Source organism: Pinus tabuliformis, chromosome 9 (assembly GCF_031772625.1).
Source record: "Pinus tabuliformis cultivar Carrire ecotype Pingquan chromosome 9, CPIR1, whole genome shotgun sequence".
Taxonomy (NCBI): domain Eukaryota; kingdom Viridiplantae; phylum Streptophyta; class Pinopsida; order Pinales; family Pinaceae; genus Pinus; species Pinus tabuliformis.
Genome location: NC_142307.1, coordinates 812,300,233 through 812,318,593, shown reverse-complemented (window position 1 = coordinate 812,318,593; position 18,361 = coordinate 812,300,233). Strand labels below are relative to the sequence as shown.

The following is an 18,361-nucleotide window of genomic DNA, read 5'->3' as shown; positions in this document are numbered from 1 at the left end:
TAAATTTTAATCACTTTTGAAAGCAATACATGATGCACTAGAGAGTAGAAGAAAATTCTTGCCACAAGGTTTACATCAAGTTAGAGAGTAATTCCAGATGACGCAACCAAAATTCCTTGAGGAATAAGGGTTTGTTATGGAGTGATGCAAACCATCCAAGCTGAAGTTTAATTAGCCAATGATTAGAGCCATAGCTTGGGAGGATTACAACTTAAAAGTTGATGCTTATTAGAAAAATAGATTCCCAGAGGAGAAATCGATCAAGCCTTGAAGCCACCTTATGGGATCCCCCTCTTTTGTTGTTCCATATGTGGATTGGATTCAAGGTGTGTATATATATCATCTTACATTTGTTAATGAAGGAATTGAAGATTGAAACTTCCTCTTTGAGCCTTATGACAGCTCCCTTTTTTACCTGCAGAGATATTGGCAAGTTGAAATCCCCTGCCACGATCCATTGTTCATGCTGGACAAGATGGGTAATCGTGGAAAGGTTGGATATAAGAGAGTTTTTGTGCTGAGAAAGGGTAGGACCCTAAACATAGGACATGAAGCCATATGGAGAGGAGCATATTGGTTGAAAGCGAGTTATGACAATTCTGGGCAGGAAGATGGATTCTTTGAGGGTGACCATTGAAGGATTCAAATGAATAGATAGAGCACCAAAGGTGCCAACTACATAATGAGTGATCATATCACATTTTTTCCAGAAAGTGTGAACCATTTGGTAGAGGCTATGGTGAGAGAATTTTATTTCTTGGAGAAACAGGATGTTTGGATCTTTCTTTGAGAATTTATTTTTCACGATCTTACATTCGGATTTGTCATTTAAAACCCTAACATTCGAAGAGATGGATTTCATCGCTAGGGTTTGGAGATAAGAGGGAAGAGTGAGGTAATGGGAGACACTCTCCCTGATTTAACAAGAAATTCACCTAATTCTTAAAGTATTTGGTTGTTGGATTTTCTCACTTTTTTATTAGGCTCTATGACTAAGATGGAGTAGTCTTGGAGAACATTTCAATTAATTCCTAAAAAGGAAAGATAAGTGGAGGCTGAAGGGGAGATACTTGGTGGAGTTACTTGATTTAGGAACATGTCTTGATGGAATATATATGATTGTGCTCATTTGAATTTGATCTTCAAGAATGGGTGCAGGGTCCATGTTTTCCCATTCCTTTGCAATTTGCTACAGATACATAGCTTGCAAGTCCAAATCCTCCATATCTTCTTCTTCCATTGGCGACAAAAGATCTTGTTGGGAATTCTTGTTTGTAGGAGCCAGTTCTTGACTGGGAGGGGCTGGATCTAGTCATGTACTAGCTTGGTCTTTCTGAGGGGATTGCTCTAGAGGTTTTTGTGTTCTTGGTGTCTCCTAGTTCAATGAATTTTCCTCTTTTGAATGCTGGAGAACTGTGTATATATTAGTTCCTTGATTTCCCTTGAGAGAAGAGTTCTCTCATCAGCTTTGAGCTTCTCTTCTTCTTCCCCACACAGTGGTGAATCCTTCTTCTGAGGAGTGTTGATCAGTTGATCTATTACCTAGTGCAGTTGATTGAGGTGGTTTTATAGGGAAATCTCTAAAAAGGTGTCCATATGCATGACAATGGTGACACATGAAGGGGATTTGTTCATAGTCGATTAGTTTCTCCCATTTTATGCCTTCACAACTCAAGTGTATGCTTTTATGTAATTGTTTTGTCACATCCATGTACGCACATAATTCGGCATATGATGTGTACTTACGAGTTTTGGTGATGTCTGATAGTATAACAAATTTCCGTATTTTGATGTTGATGAGAGCCACGATCTTTGGATCTCGACATTCTTGTAGCAAGGAGTATAGTCTGATCCAAACATGTAGGAATAAGAAATCTTCCTTTTCTAGGTTAAATCTTGGTACCCAAGGTTCCATGAAGAGGCTTGCCAAATTCATGAAGTAGGGACCCCCCTTAAGGATGTGATTCCTATCTTTGATGTTGTTCAAAACCATGGTGAAAAATCCTCTTGGTCCCACATTAAGCTCTACTTATCCCTTGATATCTAGTTTCTTTGTCGCCAATTAATTAGGGTCTATTCGGAAGGCCAACGCCCTAGCAAGCGATATATTGGGTTTGCGTGGGGCAACGATTTGTTGTGGGCTCTCGTCTCGAACATGCACTAGGTGAGTTATTGGCATTTTGTGTAGCTACGAAATTTGTAGATTTACGCAACTACTACTAAGAAGGTCAATTAGACACCAATGATATGAAAGAGGGGTCGTGTCCCCCCATTGGGTGCATCACTGTAGTGGGATCAACTATTGCAATTTAGTATGCAGATCAAACCCTAACTTAAGTGTGTGAGTTAACACACTTACACTAATTGAATTGAAACCAAAATGCTTATATTTTAAAATTTTCTTGACTAAGTAATGTCTATTATATTAGCGTTTCAATCTAGTTGTGGTAAATGCCATCCATTAGGTTCCTTATTGGAAGAAGAATGTCCGTTTAACTTGAAATCTAAACTCTACCTTTCATATTTTTCCATAATTCAATTAAAAATCTACAAGTTATGTTAAAAAATAGATATTCTTGTTTTTTAATGCAATTAGTTTCTTTTTTTACTTTTCAAATAAATCTATTTATTAATGCAGTTGATTTTAATTTTTTTAATTTTTTAACCGGGACACTAATTGCTTCACATTTATTCCACTTGTTTATGATAGTTATAATATATATAGACTATAATATTTTATTATGACTAATATTTGTAGATGTTTTAAGTTATGAATAGAATTTATCCATATTTGATCAGAATAAATAGAGGTAGGAAATAATTGATTAAACAATTATATGATTGTTAAAATCAATTGCTCTAATTGTTATTAACTAGCATTTGCACCACATGTTGCAAAGGAAACGCCGTAAGGCAATGATATAAAAAACAATAGCATAGAAGAAAGAAGTCAAATTTTTATGCAAATGACATAAGAAACAACAGCATAGAAGAAAGAAGTCAAATTTTTATGCAATTTTGTTTCTTTACCGGTGTTATTTGTTATCATCAACAAATGGCTAGATCATCTATTCATATTACCAAGTGCTTTCAGTTCATAAGGTTTATCCTAAGGTCCTTGATGGATGCCAATACTGTCTTCTGGCATTGCTTGATGAACATTTGACAAAGGATGAGAACAATGATGTAATTGAAATTCAAAGATTATGAATAAATAAGGAAGACCTTTATATAAGGGAAATTAACTCAATATGTTCATTTTAAAGATATGCTATCACCAATATTAATATTCATTAGGTTGGGGACAAATAGAAAATTAGCATTAGGTTTCTAACATCCAAATGGTCTCACCATTGTTTGAATTAAGCACTCCTAGTGATAAAAAGAGTGAAAATGTGTTAAAAATTGGATTCTATGAGCTTCTAAAGGCCATTATGTTGTCAAAGATTGCCCGAGGTGAGAATTAATCAAGTGTCGGATACCCAAAAAACCAGCCATTGGATTTAGTAAACTACAAGTAAAGCCTGTTCAAGGTGTAAGATCGAATTTACCATAATGAGCATAGACAAACTAACTAGTGGACAGGTAGTCAAACAAACTATGTGCTTCTAAAGGCATTATGTCGTCAAATATTGCAGATGCCCCAACATGAGAATTAAACAGGTGGATGATACTAGAATTTGAATGTGTAACATCAAAGTTCCAAATGGCTAGTTTATAAAGAGAAAATTAGTAAGAAAGGAGCAGGGTAATCTTATATAATTTCATTGGCTTCACATTTGAACATTATGTTGTTCTGAACCATGATACCCTTAACTCATATATTAATTCAATGGAGTTGCCCTCTGTCAGGCTTGCCTGGGCATGTATTTATTTATGTGAGGTTGTGGCTAGTATCACAGTCACATGTCTCTGCCTTTCGCTTGCATGGATCTATGTTGGGCCCTGGCCGACCAGTAGTCTGCTCTACTTTCCATTGGTGCAACAGTGAGACACAGCCTTGAACAAAAGTTCAGTCTAGTAACGTAATAGAAAAGGCATATGTTCTTGACTTAAAGGGATGACCGGCTGGTGATCTCATATGTCGTTTTCCCATTTTCTGAGCATTCACATCCACCACTTCTTTAAGTATCGCTTGTGTTACAAGCGAAAGTTAGATTGCTTCTCTGTGTTGAATGATCCACTCAGGAGATTAATTTGAGTGTTAGGATGTTTAGCCAGTTTATAATTGAAATCGTGTAGAAAATTAATGAGAATTTGAAATCACTATTTTATTTATGAAACGAAAAAACGATTTAAACACATTAATTTTTTTCACCATATTCCGATGAGAACTGGGCCGTCAGGGCAAAATTGTAGTTTCAATAGATAATGCATCTCCTCAATCGCGTAGTCTAAACAGATCACAATTTTGCTCGAAAAAAAAAATAGAAATTCTAATATGATTTTGAGAAAATCTCACAGAATTTTTTGAGAATCTCGGATACCACTGTCAAGCTTCAGGATTTTGGGGTGCCCTCCTCTGTTTTCAAAGTCTTAATTTATATTGGAGAAGGGAATGACCAATGTCTTTTTATTTTCATTTTTGTTATACACTAAAAGAACTACTAGTACCCTTTTATCCACAATTTCTCTATACAAGGAGCATAGATTTAAATTTCCCAAAAAAAAATAACCTGTTACAATTTTACAAAATGTTAAAAGACACAACAGCATGAATACAGGGTATGCCAGCTTCCTTTTAAAAGCTTTGCACATGAAATCGAGCTCGAAACCAGATCTGCATAATCTTATATAATGTGACCACGATCTTACAACTGATGCATGAACTCCCTCTCCTGGGTAACAAATCTGGCTAAAGCAAACTTCCCAACACTTTTATAGGCATCTATAACTGCCTTGAACATGAATTCGTTTGGCTGAAAACCCTTGTGTTTCATTTTGTAAAACATTCTCCTATCTCCGTCTACCAACCCTAGCTTCCCATAGCTAATTGTCATACTTGCATAAGTAATTGTATCTGGTTCAAGACCTTTGGCTTGCATGATCATGAACATGTTGTAAGCTTCATTAATCCTCCCAGCACTACCAAGTGCATATATAACAGCATTGTAAGAAGACACATCAAAATCCAACCCAGAAGCTCTCAGTTCATCACAAGCTTCCAAAGCTTCAGCATGCATCCCCACTGCAGAAAAGATTGTCATTCTCAAGGCCTGAATACCATGTGGAAGCTACACAAGGAGCATAGATTTAAATTTCCCAAAAAAAAAATAACCTGTTACAATTTTACAAAATGTTAAAAGACACAACAGCATGAATACAGGGTATGCCAGCTTCCTTTTAAAAGTTGTGCACATGAAATCGAGCTCGAAACCAGATCTGCATAATCTTATATAATGTGACCATGATCTTGCAACTGATGCATGAACTCCCTCTCCTGGGTAACAAATCTGGCTAAAGCAGACTTCCCAGCACTTTTATAGGCATCTATAACTGCCTTGAACATGAATTCGTTTGGCTGAAAACCCTTCTGTTTCATTTTGTAAAACATTCTCCTAACACCGTCTACCAACCCTAGCTTCCCATAGCTAATTGTCATACTTGCATAAGTAATTGTATCTGGTTCAAGACCTTTGGCTTGCATGATCATGAACATGTTGTAAGCTTCATTAATCCTCCCAGCACTACCAAGTGCATATATAACAACATTGTAAGAAGACACATCAAAATCCAACCCAAAAGCTCTCAGTTCATCACAAGCTTCCAAAGCTTCAGCATGCATCCCCACTGCAGAAAAGATTGTCATTCTCAAGGCCTGAATACCATGTGGAAGCTATACAAGGAGCATAGATTTAAATTTCCCAAAAAAAAAATAACCTGTTACAATTTTACAAAATGTTAAAAGACACAACAGCATGAATACAGGGTATGCCAACTTCCTTTTAAAAGTTGTGCACATGAAATCGAGCTTGAAACCAGATCTGCATAATCTTATATAATGTGACCATGATCTTGCAACTGATGCATGAACTCCCTCTCCTGGGTAACAAATCTGGCTAAAGCAAACTTCCCAGCACTTTTATAGGCATCTATAACTGCCTTTGAACATGAATTCGTTTGGCTGAAAACCCTTCTGTTTCATTTTGTAAAACATTCTCCTAACACCGTCTACCAACCTTAGCTTCCCATAGCTAATTGTCATACTTGCATAAGTAATTGTATCTGGTTCAAGACCTTTGGCTTGCATGATCATGAACATGTTGTAAGCTTCATTAATCCTCCCAGCACTACCAAGTGCATATATAACAGCATTGTAAGAAGACACATCAAAATCTAACCCAGAAGCTCTCAGTTCATCACAAGCTTCCAAAGCTTCAGCATGCATCCCCACTGCAGAAAAGATTGTCATTCTCAAGGCCTAAATACCATGTGGAAGCCCACTTTTACGTGCAACATCGAGCTGCTCTACTGTATCCCTTGGAATGCCTCCTCCCTTTAGAAGAATGCCCAGTGTTTTGTATGTATTCTCATTGGGTGAAGCCTTTAGTTTTAACATTTGATGAAAAACTTCAGCAACCTCTCTCAATCTTCCATCTACAATGAACAGGCTAATGACGCTATTAAAAGAAAGAACGTTAGTAAGAAATCCCGATTCTAACATTTCCTTTGCAATTTCAGTGGCTTCATTAAGCCTTCCATTCTTTTTTTATAAGGACAACATCATGGAAAAAGAAAATTCATTTGCGTGCTGCTTTTCCTTCAAGACTTTGAATACTTCTTGTGCTTCAGTCACCATATCAGTGCGAGCATAAAGGTCAAGCATACAGCCTGATAAAAAGGCATCTGGTTCAACACCCAATTTCTGTATGCGTTTGTACGTTTCTTGTGCTTCCTTCAAAAAACCACGTTTACTATAAACCTTAATCAAAGAACTATACACCACAGAGTTCCCTGCAAAACCAGCATTTTGCATTATTTGAAAGTAACGTACAGCTTCTTCCACACATCCAGCTTCAACAAATGCATTTATCAAGGCACCATAAACAAAAACATCTAGCTCCACACCTGCGTTAACCATCTTTTCAAACATCTTCTCTGCCTCTGCAGCTCGACCCAATCTTCCATAGGCGGCAATAACAACACAAAATGATGAACCCTGGAGGTTGGGAGTGGATCATAAGCTCCCGGAAGAAACTTGGAAACTGAGGAGGCCAAGCTATAATGACACTGGGTAGCAGACCCCGCAATTACAAAGGAAAAGAACATACATTAGGTAATGTTAAACGTATGTAACTGGTAAACAAGCTGCAATTATTAAACGGAGATCAAGTTGGCCGATGCCACATATCCAAATCGAAGATTTATAACTCTTTATAATGTAGACAACTCCTTGAAATATGTAAACGATATAACATACGGGCAAACACGAGTAAGCAAGGAATTGAGTATACATCACATTATTTTATGAAGATATAACCGAAAACGCAAACCCCGAACTAGGTATACATATTTAGCAAAGATTCAAAAACAAATTTAAGAAAATGGTGCCGTCGACTGCTGGCCATGGTAGCCATATCAAACCGCAAAATAATTAACGGCACAGCTCTATAAACCTTCATCGTCACAAAAGAGAATAACAGGAAACTACATAATTTCAGAGCAGAATAAGCTCTAGGTGATATCTGAAATGATAATCACATCGTCATAGCAAAATTTATTTACATTTGGGAAAAAACACATTAAAAAGCTCTAACCCTCTTCTAAATTGAGCTTTTTGGCTATGAAACAGGCATCCCATAGATGCAGAGAGCCATAGCCACGCTTTAAGTTTCCCCTCCAACCAAGGCAATTTCTTACCCAAAACTGGAAACTCCGCCACTGTAGACACATCGCCCTACCAAGCAGGTTGAGCCAGCTCCGGGTCCCAACGTCCTCCATTGCATTTCAAATACAAGAAAACTGATTAGGGTATCTGATAGGGATTGAACGCCTACAGTCACGAAGAACAAGGAAATAAGAGCAGAACAAGTAAATAAGAGCAGAGAACCAGCTGAAAGATAAAACCAAAGCTTTTTACCTGTAAACATTTCTGATCCACCGCCAGACCATCAAACAGGACCCAAACAGAGTTACCGACCACCGAAACAGCACTGCGGAAAATGGCCGCATCAGAGCAACCTTCGCGGGTGGAATGCAAAACAAATGAAGTCATTCTCTCCACAGTTGGAGATGAGGAAACTCTGGCAAAAGCTCCACCGTTGGGTTGCATTGGAGCCACGCTTTAAATTTCCCCTCAAACTATGGCAAGTTCTTACCTGTAAGGAAACTCTGCCACTGTAGACACGTCGCCCTACCAAGCAGGTTGAGCCAGCTCGGGGTCCCAACGTCCTGCGTTGCATTTCAAATACAGGAAAACTGATTAGGGTTTATGATAGGGCTTGAACGCCTACAGTCACGAAGAACAAAGAAATAAGAGCGGAGAACCAGCTGAAAGATAAAACTAAAGCTTTTTACCTGTAAACATTTCTGATCCATCGCCAGACCATCAAACAAGACCCAAACAGAGTTACCGACCACCGAAACAGCACTGCGGAAAATGGCCGCATTAGAGCAAACTTCGCGGGTGGAATGCAAAACAAATGAAGTCATTCTCTCCATAGTTGGAGGATCTGAATCTGGCATCTTCGTTCATAATCCAGTTCGTCCTCTGTCTGTAAGGGGATTTTCATTCATAAAACGCGGAAAATTTCTTCTAATCGATGCAGGATTTCTCTTCCGATGGAGGAAATTTGAAGCCCTGAAGATCCATTGAAAACTTTGCCTGCAAAACCCTCACTGGAGATAAAAGCTCATCAAGCTCCAAGCTCCTAGAGTCGGATGCCCAGAGACGCTGCCTGCTCAGGGAGATTTGAAGCAGCGAGAAAAACTGTGCGGTGATTTGAAGCAGCGAGAAAAGCTGTGCCAAAAAAATATAAAAAACTAACCTAAACTACATCCAACGGTCTGGAACGTTTCAATCGTCTAACATCTAATCTGATGGCTCAAACAAGGACACAGTGGCAATTGGGGGAGTTGATTTCAGAGGGAAACGCCTTACGGCGTAAAAATGTTAGGTAGTAGCGGAAGAAATAATTTACGCAAGTCACTTGCAACCATAATAATTGTTTTGCATATGTAAAAATCTCTCTCCATCATACATTAATATTCTGATTGTTGGTTGTTGGAGAAAACAAGGCAATATATTTATGATGATAATGCTGGGATATTACAAAATGACAACACAAGATCGTTAGCTTGATTCTAATTATTGTAACCTTATAATATGCTGATTACAATTTTAATAGCTTTCTTGTTTATGACGTACTAAACCATACATAAGGAAAACTAGAGACATAGTTTTACTCTGATCTTGTTTGCCCCAGTGCCCCATCTAACCTGATGATTTATCGAAAACCAGAGATACGTAGTTTTACTCTCATTTTGTTAGTTCCTAAGCTAACATGATGATGGGCCTTATGGTATCAATCCCACTGGCCTTATGGCATCTCATGTGCCATTGCCTTTGTTTACCCCCCTGGGAACATTTTGAATAGAGACTCAACTCATAACAGCTTGAAAATGACCAAATCAACTGAGCTCCCCATGAATGACCAGAGCTACACGGCTGATTGCTCTTGACACCCTCCATATTTGGTGCTGTACACCAGCCCACCCATCACCACTATGATTGGCCTCATCACCTGCTACAAGCGCAAGCAAGTCACTTATACCAGGAAACGCTGTTGTCCCATACTTGTTGATTTTAGACGGCCCATATACCTGCATGCGAGCCAAACATATGTGCAACTCTGTTTTAATAACCTTGCATTTAAGAAACATCACAAACACAGCAATCATATATTTTGAACATATGTCCTTTACCAAGTGCTTATACCAAGGCGAACCAGGCAGCCCATCTGCGTCTGTAAATGCACGCTCTGCCATTACAAGATGGTCATTCAAGCTCCTCAGCTCTGCACTTTCATCCTCAAGAGCCTCCAGTTCCTGAATTTAGAGCATTATAAAGTTGTACCTAATCAATTACCATCCAAAAATTTAAAGGCCTTTATATCTCTTGCAGGGGTTTTGAAGAAGAAACCAAACCTGTGCTTTTTTCTTAATCTGCAACGCAGCTTTTCTGAGCTCAGCAATGGACTTATGCAATGGATTTGTAGACACGAAGCAAGGTGCATCGACAGAGCTTAACTGTGATTCTAATGTATCCACATACAACTGTCCCAATTACAGGCCAAATATGTCAAAGAATTTTCAATGGATTTTCAAAATTTGCATCTTCTGATACTAATTTGCCAAGTATAAGTATTAAGCAGTTGATTTATAGCATATGGTATCAATTAGAATTAGACTGAACAAAACTTCCTACTATCAATTAGAAAAGAGTTAACAAACACTTTGCTGCCATTTATGTTCAGAACAGCAGATGAATTTATGTTAGGTTTAGATTTTATTTATTTAAAATGAAAAACTTAACATGAATTTTTGCTTGTTTTTTAATATATTTGTTTATAAAAAAGACAAAGTCTTCATTTAAACTAATCCAACATCTTTCCTACCTGCAGATTGTCGGCATACGTTGTATAGTTGAAAGGGAGAACCTTTGCATCCGCTAGCTTGAGCGCTGTTAGACCCCCACATTGCTCCCACTGGACAATAGGTAGAAAATCAAATGTTTGATTATAATCATTAAATTTAACTCTCCGACCATCTTCAAAGGGGCTAGGGATGTCTGCCATGAAAAAACTGCACAGATACTAAGACTTTACAGGTTGTGCTGTGGGATGTATGTTACTGCAACCTGTAAGCCTTTGGATCCACACAACTTGTGCATGGCTGATATTCCTTGCCAGAGGGCAATGTATGGAACGTTGACAATGTACTTACGTGCAACATGCCTATGAAAATGCGGGTCGCCATATTTTGCCATCCACATGTAATCATCATACAGAGAATGATTTGCCGGAAAGTCTATCATCAATACATTGTAGAAATAAGTACAATAACTTGTTGATTTCTCTATTTGTATTTAATTTCAATTTCCTGTATTCTATGACTGTGATTTCTTTACCTTCTCCAAAGGTGAAGTCAGTGCCTGGAATTCCGGCATGCTGCACAAATGGGGCATAATCGGATCCCCCTCCACCTAACCTTTTAATCTGAGATTGAAATTTAGTAAGCTCTTTACAGCAATACCCAATTTTTATTGGCAATTTACAGCAATACCCGATTTTTATGGGCAAATATTAAGTACCATGTAGTCAAATCCGATGAGAATAATGTGATATTCAATTTGACCAGATGAAAAGAGAGTAAACCAAAACTAATCATTGACTTACTGTGTGGTACTTAATATTTGCCAAATTTCCTTCTGATAGGGAATCAGATTAATCATATTGATTTAAAACCAATGAGATGTAATCTTACTTATCCTTATCATTAATTGAAGCATAAAGTCATGAAACAAAACATGAGGACTTACCGAAGGATGGGAATCTTGGCTGGAAGAAGCCAAGATTAATCAGAATCAGATTAATCATATTAATTTAAAACCAGTGAGATGTAATCTTACTTATCATATCATTAATTGAAGGATAAGGTAATGAAACAAAACATGAACACTTACAGGAGGACGGGAATCTTGGCTGGAAGAAGCCCATGATTCATAGATTGTCTTTCCAGGATTGTTTGGATCTTCCACCTTTGCAAATCAGAGTATAATAATCAATTCAAAGTATAACGATCAGTATTTTACTGACAGTGGAAAGTAGAATATACCCACTTGAATAAAATATCCAACTGACCTCTTTAGCTATATCCTGAATAAAATCGTCAAGTTGGGGTGTTGATTGAGGTTTAAACCCCGGGCCCTTGACAGCCTCATCAACATTGAGATATGCCACGGCTGATGAGAACAGTAAATCATAGTTCTGCTCCACCCATTCCGTGGATCCAATCTGCAATTTTTATTGGTTGATAAATAGCATATATCTCAGAAAGATTCTAAGTTTTGTGTTAATCACATTTATTTAACATAGAAAGAGAAAAGTAGTAAAATTTTCAGAACTTTTTTGGATTAATCTATATATATATATATATATATATATTTTTTTTTTTTTCAATGTGAACTTTGTGGGGAATTTAAAAGAGTAAAGGGAACAGGACACCTACAGCTAATCCATAATTAAACAAATATTTAGTAGTAGTAATATTACTACTACTAGAGACTAGTTAAACTTACCCATCGATATAGACTCTTCTCTTGGTACAATGAGTAGCTATAATTATATTTTTGGAATCCCAAATGGATATCCTTGACACATACCTCCTCTATCTTAATCTAAACTACCATATTTATTCATGGATCAGATAACCGTCAAAAACAGAGCCCCAGAACATAATTGGGATGAAATACCGATTGCCAGAACATCATATTCCTCCACTCTTCATAAAGTAAATACAAGTTCTTACCAATGCGTATTCCTCTGCATCCAGTTACACAATAGTATACTTCTCTTTGGCTGCCAACCCTGTTTTAGCAACTTCCCTAGTCTCTGAGATATCTGAACAAGACAGAGAGTGGTTAACTTGGATATCTTTACGAATAGAAATAGGTTAGAAAAGAAGGGGGATTAAGCTAGCAATGATTCAGACTTCCAGAAGGGTTGCAGTTCCGCTATTCGGGTCACAGGCACCAAAAGTCCATGCATCGCGGTGGTTACCCAGCAAAACATACCTGCTTATCACCAAAGATATCTTTTTCTTATATCAATAGCTACAGTATTTCAAGCTGTAATATATTTAGTGAAGACTTGCAACAGGAGTTAGATGATATTAACCATTGTTTCAGCGTTAAAATACGCTCCATGAATGGACATGCATTGATACACTCATGAAGTTAAAGTCCCAGAAGGTGATCCACCTGTTAGGCTCCTCCGAACCTTTTATGAGTCCAAATACATCTCGAATTGGGGCAATGGTATGATTTGACTGAAATTACAATCAAACATCAATATGTAAGGATCTCTGCCTTGTATCAGAACTACAAAGATATTCAGATTAATTGCAACAAACATTACATGAGAGGAAAGACAGCTGTTATACAGTGTGAATTTGATCTAAAATCACCAGAATGTAAGATTTCCATTAAAGAAAAATAAGTATAGATTTCATAGCTTCTCACCCAAATATAAAATGTACTTTAAGGAGAGTGCTAAACACCATGCTTCTAACTGGTTATGAAATATGCACATATCACTACATATGTCCTAAACTAATGGTTCCGTTGAGGGGGCCTAAGTTCTAAATCTTGTTTGGAGAAGGCAGTCTCATGGAAGCAAATAGCCGAGCCTTTCATGAGTAATGGAATTTATATCTCATGAAAATTCTAATCTCCTCCTACTTCGGAGATTCTGATAATCTCACTGTCTTTTCTCTTATTCCGGTCGTCGAATTTTGCTGGCCTTGTGCGGTTTTCTGCTTATTCATATCGCCAAAGTAATGTCTTTTGCAGCCTTGCTACTCCGAAATCTTTCTCAGAAGACACTTTTCAGAATAATACGAAGCCCCTCTGTATAAGCATAGCCTAATATTATGCTTTGTGTGTAACAGAAAGCTAACTATCCACACCAGTTTTTAGAAAAATAGGAAGCTCCTCAATGAAACTATAGCGTAATATTGTACTTTCAGTGTTACAGGACGCTAGCTATCTACACCTTTAAATTAGATGAATTGTTAAAAGAAATGATGAAAGGGGCATATAATCAGTGATAGAGTAAGAGCAAGTACTATGTTTAATTCTTAGTTTATCCACTTTTCAACATGGTATTGGATTCAATAGGCTCCTCCAGGATGTTAGCAGTTCTGAGCAAGGGCGTTGGAAATCATGGAAAAATTGACAGAAACATACTTATTTTGAGGTATAAAATTTGACAAATTTTAATATCCCTGAAAATGGCAATTATAAATGATAGAAACATATTTATTTTGAAGTATAAAATTTAACAAATTTTAATATTCCTGAAAATGGCAATTATAATTGTTTGATAATATTACTCTAAAAATTTCAAAAATAAATGTCTGATAATATTACTATAAAAATTTCAAAAATTTTAGATTGTTATCTAATTAAACCCTAAAAATTTTAACTTTTTAGAGAGTAAATCACGCCTTTAGATTCAACTGTTAAGAATTCAGTTCTTAGTTTCAATTGTTAATTTCAATTATATATTAGCATTCTAATAAATGTTTCTTCTAAATTAAAGAGTTAGTTGGGCTGCTATCTAGCATTAGATTGGTAAGAGTTTATTATATTTGGTTCTTCTTAGCCAACTCATTTGTTCTACCTTAAGGCCACTCCTCTCAAAATTTTCAATTTCAATCGTTGCCAAAATTTGGGTAAGCAATTTAGAAAATTAATCTTGATTTCAATGTCAGGAAAAAATTGGGTGGTTTCAATCCAGATTAAAAAAAAAAAGATTGTGTTATTAATGCAAATTGTGTAGAGTTCAGATACTCCACCATCATCAAAGACACATAAAACTTGGAATAAATAGGATAGAGAACAGGACTAAGAATAAATAAAATTTAGGACTGAGAATAAACAAAACTGGATGGCTTTCTCCTTAAAATTAAGGATTGATTTTGAAACAGAATTGTTGGTTGGGCTGCTCTCCAGCCGTAAATTGGTAAGAGATTATTATATTTGGTAGCTTTCTGTCTGGAAAAATCATATTGGTGCATTCCCGGCTAAAATTTGGGTTCTTTCCGTGCAGGAAAAAAATAATTGAAACAGAAGCTAGTTTTTAAGGAGATGCGGTTTGAGCAACTCTTCCCAGCAGTTTCAAATTCAATCCTCGGACAAAAACGGGGTAGTGCTTGTCCCCTGCCCGCTGGTTTGAAACAGAAGCAAGATCTTCCAATTGGGAGGATTCATCGTGTCTTTTTAGGGGGTTTGAAGCAAGAAGTTGCGTAAAATCCTTATTGTGGAAAACTAAGATGTATGATTTTGGGGCTACAGAAGGGATGCAGGGTTAGATTGAATAAAGATGGGCATGCTTACCTTGTAATGAAGATTGAGAATGCTTGGTCCCCCACCAAGGCGATATGCAGGCAAGTCCAGAGCACCATGCCAATCAGCAGGAGCAACAGGGCCACCAAGCGACTTCATTATGGTTGTGGCATCCTCCGCTGATATTGGAATCGATGGAATCGTAGGCAGTTTAGTCCTGGGATCATCTACTGATAAGCGTTCTGAATCAGGGAGACTGGGCCAACCGGGCGTTAGAGGATCCCCAATTTCTTGATAAATAGAACCTCGTTGAACTCCAGATGGAGGTAACCATGTAGAGTCTGGATAGTATCCTTGTGTTCTGTTCCCTCCATAGTCTCGAGGATCAGAATATATCATAACTCCAACTGGAATATATCATAACTCCAACTGCTCCAGCTCCTGCAGCAATCTCTACAATATCTCCTCTGAAACTTTTTCCATATTTTGCGATAACAATGGCACCTTTAGCATCCAATCCCATGTCTCTGAGAGTGGAGTAGTCCTCTTCTCTGCCATAGTTGACAAACACCACTTCTGCAGAAATGTCTGCGGATGGAGAGTAAGAATGAAAGGTGGGAATGACTTTGGCGTTCTTGGTGGAAGGATCGCTTTCTATTTCCTGCTCCTTCAGTTTTAGCTGGATGACCTCCCCCTGCGGTAATGCGAGGGATAAAGACCTTGACAGAGGATAAGTCAGCAGAACTTCATAATCTGTGTAATGAGCATCCAGACCAGAATTATGAAAAGTGGAGAGAACATAGTCTGCTGTGGCAAAGTTTTCAGGGGTGCTGGCCACATGGGGTTCTTGGGTGATGACCTTGAGATGTTGAGCTATGGTGTCGTTGCATCTCATCTTCAAGAACAGTCTGTGATAGTCCTCGGCGCTGATGGTGGTCTTGGCCTTGATGGGTATTTCGAGTATTCGAGTACTGAAGGGGACGAGCATGGCTGCAGCGAGGAGAAAGGCGGTATATATCCCGCAGATGGATTGGAATCCTGAACAAGGAGAGGCTCTTCCCGTAGTGAATACTTCCATAATCCCATTGATAACTTGCTTCTGAATAACGCTACTCTGCTTTTTCTGTTCACCAAGTGCCCAACTGAAATGCCCAATTCATCCTGTATTAACACAAGACGGCCAGTTGATGTTTACAAAAACGATAGAGGTTGCCTACTATCCAGTACACCGCCCTCATGCAGGTCCGCCGCCCCCTCAACACCCGCGTCCGCCTCTGCAGGTCCGCCGCCGCCCCCTCAACACCCTCTAAACCCTAAAAAACTTTAACCTCTTAATCAACGGTTCATTTTTCTCCAATCGTCTAACACTAGATCTAAGGGCTACGATTACGACACGAAGACATTTTGGGAGATTGATTTCAGAGGGGAACGCCTTACGGCGTAAAAATAATATTTATCTTTCTATAAAAACTAAAATGCAAAACAATTATGTGTTGTTTCATCTTAAATATATAAGAGAAATGCATGATTGATACTTTCATTGTCTAACCCTAAGCATAGCCCTGTGCTAGGCTAGGCATCACCGAGGCCGATGAATGTTAACACAACCGTTTTATAGAAATACTTAACCGGTATGCAATTCAGAAATACATGGCGACCCAAGGTAGCGCGCCCAATTTTTTGGTGAGTTTGGGCAGAGTTGTTCCCTACCGAAACCATACATATGTTATTTGACAGACGGTTGTTTAAGAATATGATTCTTTATGGCATTAATTTTCGTTGGGGGGAAAACTCAATGCTTTAGTCATATAGATCGACAAATACTTTTGCCGAATGCTCTGAAAACATAAATAAGAAGTAAAATATGACACTTCGGATAATAAGGAATATTTCAAGAAATGTATTGCTGTTATTCACAATAATCACATGACAATCTCCCACCCATCATTTGGAGGGTTTCTGAGTCCTTTCTCACCATGTAGCTGGACCAAATGAGATATCAGTTGCATGCTCTCTCGAATCTTTTCTTTTCGTAATTGCACTATTCTGATTATTCAGGTACCCTTGGTCGGTCTATTCTGATTATTCTGGTAGTATATTTGTTATTTCTTGTCCATATCTGTATTCCAATGTCTAGATCAGGTACAGGTGTCGTATTCATGAAGTGTAATACTACGTCTGGTAGTTCCTCCTTTAAACATTTGGATTTAAGGATTATTGCACTCTGCATTAATCTGCTTAAACTGGACACGAACCTTTACCAGAGGACCTGTAGTTTTTACACTGAGATGGCCCCGATGGGGGCACGGGACCCCTTGGAAGCGATTCAAACAACCCGTTCCTCATCTCAATATTGGTATTATTTTCCACTGGATCTCCCTGAACTATGAACTTGAATTTCAGCGGCCTGCAAGCCGAACCTTCACGGACCATCGTGGCCACCATAATCATGGCAATCAATATTACCAGTCGTGCTGCTATTCTCATTTCCATCTGCAAACTATACAATTCTTCTCGTCGGATTCCCAGAAAAAAACGATTGCACCAATATGAATATCAGAAGAAGAATAGCAATAATATGAGCGTATCCCACTCTTTACATGCAAATATATAGAGGGAGGGAGAATAAGGGAGCCTTGACAATATGATCTTTGGCGATTCGTTTGACGTATTCAATGGAATGGCGTGGACTCCCAAAGTCATCGAAAATGAATCCCGTTCTGTTAACCTAAGTCTTCTGCACACTCCGCCAGTAAATTTTGAGTTTGAATTTCCGTTCATTAACAAACGTCTCTCTGATTAGAGAACACGCCGTTCGACTTAGCCGACCTAAACGTCTCTCTGATTAGAGAACACGCGGTTCGACTTATCAGACCTCGGTATATGTTTCTTGGTCAATTATTTCAAGTCTGTCTCCAGCCGTTGGATGATTCAAAACATGTTGCAATCGTCAGTCCTTTTTATTTAAATTAAAGGAACATATTTCAAAAATAAAATCAGTTATCGGTGGACCTTTGGATTTCTATATTCAGAGAAGTTTTATTTTAATAAGGAAGAAATATTGATTTTTTTGGTGTGTAACTAGGAAGTTTATTGCATGTAGGTGTAGGTGTAGGTGTAATGTACTTATGTAGAAAATTTTAAATGTTGTTTAAATTTATTAAAAGAAAAGTTGATGACGTGTAAATATTTAAATGTTGGCATATATCACAAGTCAAAAATCTATAACAAATTTCACAACCAAAATATTTTATAACAATATGACAAGATTTTTGATAATCCATATTCATCCCA

At 37.8% G+C, this 18,361-nt stretch overlaps 1 pseudogene across 1 annotated transcript; it reads right to left on the bottom strand.

The window, feature by feature from the left end:
- Nucleotides 1-9,268: 9,268 nt before the first annotated feature.
- On the bottom strand, nt 9,269-16,296 carry LOC149151282 (putative glutamate carboxypeptidase LAMP1; annotated as a pseudogene). The gene is made up of 12 exons (XR_016262467.1): nt 15,119-16,296; nt 12,980-13,047; nt 12,712-12,793; nt 12,529-12,620; nt 11,862-12,014; nt 11,692-11,758; nt 11,129-11,239; nt 10,934-11,028; nt 10,617-10,706; nt 10,147-10,275; nt 9,925-10,047; nt 9,269-9,822 (listed from the first exon to the last, which is right to left on the bottom strand). The product of XR_016262467.1 is annotated as a putative glutamate carboxypeptidase LAMP1 (transcript).
- Nucleotides 16,297-18,361: the final 2,065 nt, after the last annotated feature.